Below are 13,177 nucleotides of genomic sequence, written 5' to 3' on the forward strand. Positions count from 1 at the left end.
CAGGCCAGGTCCCTGGGAGTGCAGGGGGCAGTGGGGATGAGGAGAAGGAGGAGGGGAGCAGCACCAGCAAGGCGGCCAGCCATCCCCAGGGTCAGGCCAACACTCTGGGCCCTGACTGATGGCCAGTTGGTGACAGAATATCAGCTTGACAGAGCAACCATCACCCAGTTTCTGGACACAATCCAGGGCGACATTGGCAGCAGCATAGCCACCAGCACAGCAGTACCTCCCCTAGTGAAGCTCGTGTCTGTGCTTCAATTCCTTGGGACTGGCAGCTACCAACATACCGTTGCTATGATGGATGGAATGGCCCAGTCCACATTCAGTGCCATGCTGGGACAGGTGCTCGATGCACTGTTGAATCTTATCAACAAGCACATTGCATTGCCAGCCACACAGGCACAGGTGCACCAGCTGAATGGTCAATTCCATGCCATTGCCCAAGTCCCAAATGTAATAGCAGCCCTGGACTGCACACATGTGGCACTCGTACCACCCCAGGCACATGAGGCAGCCTACAGAAACTGGAAACAGTACCATTCCCTCAATGTGCAGATGACATGTGGTCCTGACCTCACCTTCAGCCACTGCTGTGCCCGCTACTCAGGATCCACCCTCGACTCCATGGTCCTGCGCAACAGTACCCTGCCAGCGTACATGGAAAGGCACCAAGGCCAAAACACATGGCTGCTGGGTGAGTACAAATGTATACCATAAATCATGTCAATCCACAACTGATGGTGCCTGTCACAGAATCCATTATTCCCAATAGGCAGCACCATTACTGCAGCATTCACTTTCAAGCAGCTTGCACAACAAACCTTGGACATGTCCAACACAGCAGAATACACCCATGCAGGATGTAAAAGACATGTGGCGGCACAGTGACATATGGAAGCCCCACCACCATAAAGCCTCCTGTGTGAGTAGCACCATGGCTCCCAACACTCACACAGCACAGAAATACCACCCTTTCCACCCGACAGTAATGAAATTCCAACCCATTAGCTGGCACATCCACAAATGCACCACACATAAGTAGCCTAAGTAATGGCAATGTACATCCGACGAACACTGTCCCCAGAATGGCCAGGCAAATGCATGTAGAACAATACAGAATAGTGACGACCAGCTAATGCAACTGCAGCCAAATGGAATTGCAATGACACATGAGGCATCCACTTCTGTCATGCAGAAGTAGATAGAAGGATCCCCTTACCCAGCGACAAGTGAATGAGTACTGTTACATCCAGAAACACAGGCGTACCAAGTTGAGAGTACCTCGTTGATTCAACTGTGCCCATAGAACAGCACACTCCACAATTTTGTAGACCTAATGAAAAGTATGCCAAAATGACACTGATGACAGAGCTCTGTACACCCACTGGACTTACCTTGTCCCCATACCGGATTTCTCTCCCCTGCAGGTGACTCTGGATATCCCCAGTACACGTGGCTCATGACCCCGTGCATCATCCACACACGGCAGCGGAGCGGGCATACAACCTTGCCCTTGCTCGTACACGGATCTGCGTGGAGAGGGCATTTGGACTGCTAAGGGCATGCTTCCGGTGCCTCGACCGCACGGGAGGGGCAATGATGTATGCCCCAGAAAAAGTCAGCAAAATTGTACTGACATGTGCCATGCTGCACAACATCTGCTGTCGAAGAAATGTGCCACTGCCCACTGATGCTCATGTGCAGCCACCTGAGGATGGGAGTGAGGGTGATGACGTGCCTGAAGGTGTTGCACGTGCACAAAGGGTTGGGCTGAGGGAGGGGAGGTTAGCCAGACAGGGATTGTTTGATGCATTTTTCTAACACGGGTGATGAGTAAATTGAACAGATGTCACTTCAACATTAAATTGCATTCGTAAACAATCAGTACTGTCCATGCCTTGTGATTTTTCAAACGTGCTTTATTTTTAATCCAACAAATCCCCCTCCCCCAGTGAACTCCCAGCACACAATTCCCCCCTGCCCCCAGTGAACTCCCAGCACACAATCCCCCCTGCCCCCAGTGAACTACCCTCAACTTTGCGGATAGGTCCATGTGTCTTATCAGGGCACCAACAACAATGCCATGCACCACTAGGATGATCGTGGGCGCTTTCCTTTTCCAGGCCCCTCTAGTGTGCGTGCCCTCAGGTGGCGCATAGACCGGCGCCTAGGAGATGGCTCGAGGGAACCCTCCGTGGCTGTGGTTGATGTTGAAGGGACTGACCCAGTGGCCTGCATGTGCTGTCGCATGAGGTTGTTACTCTCCCTTGTTTGCTCAGCAAGTGCTGAGACTGCCTCGCTCAACTCCCTCACTTGTTGGCCAAACCCTGTCAGGGCAGCGGTACTTTTTTCTATGACTCTGCGTGTGCACGCATTGTCACGCACTATGTATTTGCATCGATGCCGTATAGATGCACTGACAGCCTTGATGTGCCGGCTCTGCACCTTGGCCATTGATTCCACCCTGGCCTGTTTGGCCTTATTAATGTCAAGTTGGCCCATCACTGCTGCCCCTGTGATGAAGGGCACCCCTGGTGTGTCATGTGCTGGCCTGCAACTTGTGTGCTGTCGGGGGGGCTGCATGGGACATGGCGCCAGCTTGGATTGGGCTGCCTGGTTCAGAGTGGCGGTCTTCTGGGCTGCCATGTGATGGCGTGTCCACGTCCGGCTATGGTGTGCGGACACGACGCACAGGCACATGTGGACTTTGTGCATGCTCTGTGCCTGGCCTTGGGCTTCCCTGGGGTGTGACCATCTCTTCGGCATCACTGCTTCTGGGAGAGTGCTGTCCTCCGGAATGATGAGCACGTGGAGGTGTTGCTCCCACGTCGGGCTCTGATCCACACCTCTGTCCCTCAGCATCGGGGCTGTGACTGGTGGCTTGGGGCGAGCTGGCGGTGGCCTCCCTGCAGGCATGTGGCTGCTGCTGCTGTTTGGTAGGGCTGCGTTGGGGTGAAGTGGGGGTTGGCCTAGGTCGTCTCCCTTCCATGCGGCCTCTTTGTGGGGTGGTGGTGCTGGTGGAGGTGCGCTGCCGTGGGCGCTGTGTTGGTGTGGCCTCCTCCCCATCATCTTCGTCCTGTTGGGATCGACGTGTGCCTGTGGGGTACATAGGGTGTGGTTTGAGTTCAATGCTACATATATTTGTGTGATGCAGTTCATGCCAACAAGTGTGAGTGAAGTCAGTATCAATCACGCATTCAACTTGCATTCTGTTCAGTCGCCATGTGGTGCTTGTTGTGAGTGGGTATGGAGGTACACTGCATGGGAATGTTGGGGTGACAAGATTGCATGCGTGGTTGGGGTGCAATCCTCCCCATCCCGGGGCACGCGCCCCACAGCAGTGACCCTTTGGCTGATGGTTCGCCAAATTTGTGCTCTGCGCTGCCCACTTGTTTTGCGCTGCTGAAGCTCCTCATGGTGTATCTCGGCCTCCTCGACCAGTACAGCTAGCTCCTGGTCACTGAATTTGGGCTTTCTCACCCTCTCCAGGGCAGACTTGCCCCTAGTGCGATCCTGAGACATGTTTTGGGGTTGGATGGCGTGGATGGCTTCAAGGGGCTGTGATATCCGACGGATTGTGACTTCCAAGATGGCCGCCGCTTTGTTTCCCGTTCCGGCGGTGACACGTTTCCCGCGCGCTCAATGCGCGCGATCATAGCACGTGCCCATAGCGTGCGCTATGAGCGCGATATAGCGGTAGCGCACGGTACGCCAGATTTAAAGGTTCGCGCTATTCGCAATAACGCCATGGACCGGGGCGCGTGCATGATGACGCGTGATTTGGCGGATTGTCCGCCGGGGGCCTTGGCGTTAGTGCTATTTACGTCCGGCGGATAATCCGCCGCATTACTGCTGAAGTCGTGATGAGGCCCAAAAAATGCACCATTTGAACATATTATTTAGCACCCCGCTCGAATTCACTGACATTATTTTAGCCTGCCTCGCTAAATTTGGTGGTTTGAATGAATTTGGGAAGATGTTTATAGCCCTCCACTGAAAATGCTCAGGGACTACAAAACACCTTGAATCAATTAGAACCCACTCCCCCCTCTACAGCTACCCACCTCATAACACCAAAACCTGAATCAGAAAGCCCATTCCTTTCTTTCTTTGAGAGACATATTTTTAATTGAAAGGGATTTACAACACAAAGTCCACTTGTCATTTTAATAGCATTCATTTTTGTTGTTTTCATTTATGTTCATAAACATGAGTGTTAAAAATAGATATATTTTATTAAACATCAATGTTAAATATTTGGATTGGATTTGGAGCGCTGAGGAATGAGGGAGACAGGTCTGTAGAAATGTACAAACTATCATTAAGGTTGTGTCTATATTTGGCTGATTACAAGTACATACACATTTGGAGGGGGGCTCTTGGTGACCCATCACGGGGTTGCCCTCATCATTTTGCGTTACCCCACTGTCAGGCAGCATAGACCCATCCAGTGATGGATGGCAGTGAAGCAGCTGGTTCTGTGGTCTGATATGGCAAGTGTGAAGGAGAACAAGATCCGCGTTTCATCAGGCAAGGGTTGGTATTGAAAGCCAAAGGACAATACCAAGGAGGAGATGCAGAGTGTGAAGAGAAGGGGTCCTTGAGGGACACCCCTTGAATGAGTGTAGAGGAGGAGATGTTAGAGTTTCAAGAGATGGAGAAGGAATAGTCGGTGAGATAGGCCGTGACTCAAGCAACTGTTTTGGAATAGAGAGGAATGATGTTGAAGGCAACGGAGATATCGAGTTGAATGATGTCGAAGGCAATGGAAATATGGACTGGAAAGATGTTGAAGGCAATGGAGATATCTAGTGGAATAAGGTTATAGACGAGGTGGAGCGGTAGGCATAGATAAGAAGGTTGGGGCAATAGGTGAGAGCAGGTTTCGGTGGAGTGTTTGCTCTGAAATCTGGAATGAAGGGGGTTGCCTACTGCGTGTACCCCAAAGGTAATTGTCGATGCTGTTAAATATTTGGATTGGATTTGGAGTGCTGAGGAATGAGGAGACAGGTCTGTAGAATTAGGGATTATTAGGCGCTTCAGTGGATTTCTTTGGTACAGGTATGACAGTGGCAGATTTGAAATGGGCTATCAATGCACCTGTTCCGAGAAAGAGGGTGAGTAGAGGTAACACGAGGTGACAGATGCAAGCCATTTCATCACTTGGGCTGTGAAAGGATTGATAGCAGCAAAGGAGGGATTGGCTGAAGGGGATGGGTATGAGTTAGTTCAGTGGGGAGATGGGATACAAGTGGGATACCGAAGAAAGTGGGGGTTCAATCAGAGAATAAGCCATGGGGTGTTAGGGATAGCAGTACATACAGGGTGTCACTCATTCTGGTGATTCTGAAGTTGAAGCAAAAGGCAAATTCATCAGTGCAGAACGAGAAGTCTAAGGAGCACTTATTTTGGAGGGGGCATGGCATTGAGGGTCACGGATAGTTTGACAATGCAAATGGAGAGAGGGTATGAGATCAGTCTAGTGGGGCAATTTAGCAGAGTAAAGAGTGATAGTGAGGGCAAGAAGAAGGTCTTTGTAGGTAGTAAGAATAGGCGGTGATCTTTAGGCTAGTAGTGTTAGGGGAGGCGCATGGTTGTCTTTAGTGTGAGCGACACAAGGCAGCCTCAGCGGTGAAACGTGTTACTAATTACTGGGACACAAATACCTAAATAGATGCACACCCACGGTGAACATAGTTCATCAAAGCAAGCAGTTAAAGATGTGTCTGTAGAGCAAGGGTCTGCAACCTTTGGCTTTCGAGAAGTTTTGGACAACAACTCTCATCAGTAGGAGCTTGCATAGTTAATGGTGAGGGATCACGGGAATCCTAGTTTAAAACATCTGCAGAACCACAAGTGGCGGACCCCTGCTGTAAAGGAATCATCCATGACTTGGCATGCTAGTAAAACATAGATGCCATTGGTAAACCAAGCTCAGTACTTGCCACTTGAACAGCACATTCATGTCAATTGTGGCTAACATGCTGCCATCCCCTCGTCAGAGGAAACCAGATGCACATTCTAATTACAGCCTGCAAATGTAGCATGTAATCCCATGCTCAGTGGACTGTCCATGCAAAGAAAGGAAATGCTGCATGTCACAGGCACACCGGGATCCATAAGGAGGCAATGGGCAACATCACACAAGCCCAAAATCCTGAAGAGGGCATATTCACTGTGTCTGCCGGTGCTGTAGAGAGGAGGCACTAGGATAAACAACCCTGCGGAACACCAGCAGAGCGGTGCACTTCCTGCATTGTGTACTGCGTCACCCCAAAATAGGAAGAAAGATGGTGGTACTCCCTGCCTGGACACAACACTAAGAACATTCTGCAGCAATCATGAAGAAAGGGAGTGACCTCACCACCACATCGTTGGATCACTCAGGGCTGCAAGGAAATGAATGAATGATTACAGCTGAGCCTTGCGTTCCCGCAAACACCCAGCTGGAATGCACGGCACCCACAAATAACTGTCAGTACCACAATCTTGGTAGATGACACGGTCCAACACCAACAGTACCTCACTGGTGCAGCTCCAGTACTTGACAATCGCAAGAAACAAGAGGGACTACATGCACCAGCAGTCCTCTTTAGAACTACACATTTTCATCTCCCATGCAGTCCCATAATCCAGCACCAGCAAGTGGGCCCTTGGACTTGGTGCACCAACGGCCCTGCACTGCCCAGCCACACCATGCCATGACCATGGACAGAGACACAAAAAGAAGAAACCATTGCTCCATTATGCTGCTGCTCCTGATAACTTGTCATCCCAGGCCATAGAGGGGCACAAATGGGCACAAGAGTGCCACTTCCTCACCAGGTTCACAGTTAGACATCAATGTGGCACATCACTTCTGGAGATCACAACTTGCCAGCAAACCATGAGTAAATCGTGTTGAAAGACAAGACAGTCCTGTGGGGTGGTGGTTGCAACATTGTCCTCCACACGTAATCAAACATGTAATGTAAAGTGGTCTTATAGAGCACCCTTCTGCCAATAATGGTGGCCTTGTTGCACATGGCTCTGTAAGAAAAGAGGGCAGAGTGTGTTAGTCAAATAGCCGGAAGTCAGATGCAGAAACCTTTGGTGTTGATGGATGCAGGTCTGAAGTACTGGTTTCCTGTGTGTGGATATGGAAATCTCTATGTGGTTGTGGTGGGTACCGACAAGGCAGGCTGTCCATATGGGCAGCCCCCGGATTGTGGAGTGCAAGAAATGACAGATGGATAGGGTCTGAATCTGTTAAGTACACTAGACCTGGAGGTCATCTGAAGGAGTGTTTGAGGAATAAGGATACAAGATTTTAGTAGCAAGGATTTAGTGGAGGGATGACGGGGGTAGAAAGGAGGGGAGGAGTTGGCGTGTTGTCGCTTCTTGTTTGAGGATTTGATTGAGGTTAGGGTGCAAACCAGTGTCCTGCAGCAGAGGTTCCATGAATCATAATGGTTTCACACAGATGGTAGTGCCAATAGCTTTGAAAATTACTGTCACTTAGCCCAGGTTTTGGTGCACAGTCTTTAGTCGGTTGCTATTATTTTTCATTTCTTCAAAATGATTGGTTGAAAAGGCAAGTCTTGAGCTATTTCCTGAAAGTCAGGTGGTTCACTTCCAGTTGAGGAGTTGTGGGTGGTGTGTTACACAGTTGTGTGGCCAAAACTGAAAAAGAGTATCCTACTTGCAGTTTCTTGTTGAAGCTGGGGACTAGTATTAGTTCTAAGAATAGAATTCCTGGGGGTGGAGGGGCGTGGCCAGCACAGATACAGTGAGGACGTGAACGGGTAAGCTCCTGCGTGGGAGCCCGGAAATACATCAAAATCCTGCTGTTAAAGCATTCTGAAAGCGGTTTCTGGAGGTGTAAGGCATGCTGGAATATGTGGCCTCCACTGTGTGGGCAGATTGGTCCTGGAACATAGTGAAATACTCTCTGCGATCAGATAAAGGCGACTCGCAAGATGGCAACGTTGCTTCTGGAGCACAGAGTACACCGAGATCCTGGTCCTGGAAACGGCGGCAAAGGATGTTGAAGGCAGCCCAATGAGGAGTGGAACCATGAGGTGTTCAGGCTCCGCTGAGAAGTCTTGCAGAGACGCAGATGCGCCATGTGCGCTGTGCAGGCAGAAGAAACTGGCAGGGAGCTGGGGATCAGTGGCGGCTAAGAAGGTTAGGAATGTGGTCAGCCGCAAGGCAAGAAACACTGCTGGCCCCCTGTCCCCATGTACCGGTGCAGAGGGCCTGAGGAGTGGGTCCTCCTCCCCCCCAATGGGATTACAGACCCAGGTGCCCAGGGATGACTGGGGAAGGAAGGCTTGATTGAATTATGCGACAATGGGGTAAAGGAGACATGGGCTGGCTTAGCGCCGGATATCTGAGTAAAAAGGGTGCACACCCCAACACTCATGGGAAATTGCTGGGCCCTGCTCCAGCCTCCTGCCCCCTCCCCAATATTCTTTGTTGTTTATTATTATTATTATTATTATTATTATTATTATTATTATTATTATTATTATTATTATTATTATTATTATTATTGTATTCATTGAGCAATGATCTAGCTTAGAGAAGCAACAGAGCACTTTACAGAGGTACATACAAATACAGATACATAACAAAGTGCTTTACAGAGGTGTACAACTTTACAGTTGCATAAAGGAGTGCTTTTATAAGATAACAACAGAACAGATATACAGCGGGGGTAGGATACAGAGGGGCAAAGAGGTGGCGTACAGCTGTACCGGGTGGCAGGGAGGAGACGGGGAGGTGACATCTAGCGAGTCAGGTGGTGCAAGGGGCGATGTATTGGCCTAGGTGTTGAGGAAGAGAGATTCCTTGAAGTGGTGATTCTTGACTTCTTTTCTGAATTGTATGAGCGTGGTCTTGGAGAATAGGCAGAGAAGAATTGTTTTCTGAAAAAAGAGGTCACAGCCAAAAAAGCACTCCCTTGGCGACCGCTTGTTATAATTTCAAAATAATGAACCAGTATTGAGAAACTGTTGTTGTCAGCATGAGTAATCCCAATGGTTGTGCGGCTGCTACACAAAATCGCTATGAGAAGAACAAGGAATTGGGAAAAGCTTACTCAAATGCGCCAACTTTATGTGTAAAATGGTTCACAGGTGAGTCAAAGTCTTCAATAATATTTTTCAAATCTTCTTTATTTTCCAAACTTCAATTTAATTGTATAAACAAATCATATAGTGTTCTTCACACCTCGTATATGCTCTTCAATCCAAATATACAAATCATATTTTGCCTGTGTTAGATTCACACCTTATGTCAAATGAGTCTTTGTTATATTTAGATTGTGGTATAGTACTGTTTCTGTTTGGTTTCCTATTGCTTGTTTAACTCTGATTTCAGTACCTTAGCTGTAGTTGCAATTTGATTTTCAAACAGTTCCTAGCTCTACAGTTCCTAGCTCGACACGTGTCTCCCCATTGATAGTTCCAATGGTTCTTCAGGAGATGGAACTTAATCTAACAACAAAAGAAATAAAAAGAAAATAGGACTAAGAATGATTTCTTGTCAGAAGTGCATGAAAAAAGATATACATTTTGAGCTTTTTGTAATTCAAATTATATTATTTCACAATTTCTATGTGCATATAGAATGAGATAATTAGACTCACCTTGATTATTTATTTTTATTTCCAATACATGAAAATAATTGTACTTGGTATTGTCACTAACGTCGGTTATATCCTCTTCTTCAGATGAGAAAGCAGATTCACCTCCTTCCCCCAACTCCTCACCTTCCACTTTCTTCTTGAGTTTTCCTTCCTTGTGTCTTGAAGGCTTCTCCTTTTTTTTATGAAGATAAGGACGCCCTCGATAGGATGCCACCGTGCCACTAAGATAGGGGCAACGGGGGCGTTCCCACCGGGAGCGCCACCCAGGGGAAAAAGCCTAAGGCACAAAAAACCCCTAAAGACTTCCTTCTGGTAGAATTGGCGAAGCAGACTTAAGCGCTGGAGAATGGTAGGTGATGGAAGAGTAGACCAACCAACCGGCACAGGTTGGAACCAGAAGAACAGCGAGGTACCAGGGGCACACCAAGGCAGTTCGGTAGGTAAGCACGGGACTGGTAGCAGCAGATCCAACAAGGTACAAGGGAGTAGCAAAGGCAGTCCGGTGAGAAGGCACGGGTCAGTAAACCAGCAGATCCAACAAGGTACAAGGGAGTAGCAAATGCAGTCCGGTGAGAAGGCACGGGTCAGTAAACCAGCAGATCCAACAAGGAACTAGGTAGCATCAAAGGCAATCCGGAAGCAGACCACAGAAGAAAGAAAACAAAGAAGAATAGAAGGAAACAGGCGAGGAGGAAAAAATAAGGAAAAGGGGACTAGAGCAGCAGTGGGCAGAAAAAGGAGGAGGAAAGAGGATAGGAAAGGTAGGCAGCGAAACAGAAGGAGGAGGGAATGAAGGAAATACTAACTGGAAACAAGGGAGTGGCAGAATAACCCCAGCAAGGCAAGATAGTCGAGAAACTTGCTAGCGGGAACAAAACAGGGGAGCAGCAGCAACACAGGAAGGAACCCGGAACGTTGCAACGCGCACGCAACCCGGAAGTGGTGGTCTTTATACTTCCGCCGCGTACACGCGCAACGTCTAGGACGGCACAGGGATCGCAGAGGAAGAAAATCAATGACGGACTGTCTCGCCAGCGATCCTGCGCCAGCGATTCCATACCTGCCATCCCTGCCGCGATGTGACAGGTATCCTGTTCTTCTTATTTTGAAAAAGGTTTTCTTTATGACTGTTGTTTAAACTCTCAGGCTATTAGTGTGCCAAAAAGTTACTAAAGGAAGAGAAAAACGAAATTTTACTGTTTTATTTGAAAACAGCTGATGGTGGAATTGAAGAAATGTTAAACTTAAAGTTTTGAGGCTTGGAGCTAATCTTAATGCTTATTTACCATCTAAATACAAAAGTTTCTTACCTTTTTTGGGGTCTTTCCAATTTGTAGAGTCCTACACTGCAATGATAAGCTTGTTCGAGGTTGTCAAACCGAAGAATCATATAGATGTGATTGCACGCACTATTTTTATAGTTAGCGATGCGCGATGACGTCATCTGCCGCGCCTCACGTGATCTCGCGCAGCGCGATTACATCATCGCGCAGAGCTGTGTAGTTATCGGCCATCTTGAAATTGGGATTGCGTTACTGAATTGCTATTTGAGAAAATGAAAGTTAAATAATGTATTCAACTAAGAAATCTGCTTGGCTAAATTATCCAAAAGAATATATATGTGTATTTGGTTTTAGAAAATTTAGGAAAGAATAGTTTCTGAATTTAATATGATTGCTCCTAAGCTAAAAATGTTTACCATCATATCCTGATGTGCAAACGTCATCACATGAAACTGCAAGGTGGTCAGTCCAATTACGATAGTGATGCCCAGTTAAGGGCTCGCTATAACAATCTTATTTTCCTGCATAGATATGAGAAAATGTTTTTCTATTTAGTCAAAAAGTTTTTGAGGATGTGAAAAGTCTATATTAAAGGTGCAATTATTTTGTCCTTAATTTTATAACAATATTTCTGATCTCTTTTTGCTAATTTACAAGTTGGTCTTGCTCTAACCATAGATGTTTATTAGTACAATCCTACGGAGGTGTCCATCAAACATTATTAATTTGTTCAAAAATTATTATTTTACTCCTTAGTTCAAAATTGAATTATAGATTATTTTCAACACTCAAAACACAATATACCACTCATGCAATTATGTTACACATATAGATTTACAACCAGTTATACATCTCTGTATCACAATTTAGCCCTGACACACATGTGTCCATGATGCAGATCCATTTACTTTCATGTTTACATAGTAATTCTTCCTTGTTCCCTCCCCACGGGGGTAGCACAACTTTCTCCAAGCCAAAAATGTTTAGTTTTGTCAAATCAAATGTTGGATGATTTGTGATGATATGAACCGAAATGGGGGATCGGAGGTCTTTGTTGCAGATAGCTTGTAAAAAGTTTCTCAATACTAGTTCATTATTTAGAAATTATAAAAAGCGGTCGACAAGGGAGTGCTTTTTTGGCTGTGACCTCTTTTTTCAGTATTTTCTCCATAAAGCGCCTAGGCCGTCAGCAAACTCCATCTTTAAATTTACAATGGAAGAAGTGTTCAATTTGAGGGAAGCACAAGCCAATTAACTTTTTCTTAGGCATCGCCAAACTGGCCCCTCCACCTCAGCACAAAAAAATAACTACTCACTGAGACATTTGTTTGAACAATTGGAAAATCTTATTAAACAAGAATTGAATAAATGGTGGGAGATCAGAACCCTTACAATGTATTTAGAGGTCAATCGAATCCCAAGAGGCCTCCGCATTTGTATCTTCCCATCATTTGAAGAGGATGACACAACAGCCCTAAATGATTGGGTAGATTTACTCAACAACACATCAAAAGAAATGATGATACGATTAATAAATCAAGCAGCATTGTCACACAAAAGGATTATGAAAGATATCGAAGACACTAAAGATGCAATTAAAGATTTGGAATGTCCAGAGATAACCTTTAAAAATTATCAGATCCTTGATGATTACCTTGGCAACTATGAAAAAGAACTCAAAATTAAAGAACAAAGAACTTTTATCAGGGATGAGGATGATTATATTAATAATAGGATTTTTACATTTCAAAGAAAATATGATGTCAACACGAATCAATAACCGAAAAAAAGTCAAACTCCTACAACTGCAAGCAATCTCTCTACACCATCCTCTTCAGATATAAAAACATCAAGTGATAAAGAAACATCCATAATAGAACCAGCTCCAGTCACTAAAACCCCAACCCAGGATTTAACATCTGATGATAATAATCCATATCCTAAAACCCAAGCATTTTTTGGAGGAAGTTTTGAGACACAGAAAAAGTTCAAGAATTATCAATCCAATTTATCTTGGTACACCACTAAAACAACAAAAATCTCAAAATACCTCTCACCGAAATGCTACAGAGGTAAGAGAGGAAGAAGCAAAACGCAGAGAAGAAAACCAATGAGTAGAGACAGGAGCTCAGAGACAAGGGAAGAGAAGATACATTTTATCATTAACCTTTCAGATTATGAAGTTACACCACAGTTAATTTCAGCAGTCAGCAAAGGGCTGTCCTTCCGCCCCACCAACAAAGGAGACTATTTCCAGACACAA

The sequence above is a fragment of the Ambystoma mexicanum genome, chromosome 7p (genome assembly GCF_040938575.1).
Source record: "Ambystoma mexicanum isolate Mex_15411 chromosome 7p, UKY_AmexF1_1, whole genome shotgun sequence".
Lineage (NCBI taxonomy): Eukaryota > Metazoa > Chordata > Amphibia > Caudata > Ambystomatidae > Ambystoma > Ambystoma mexicanum.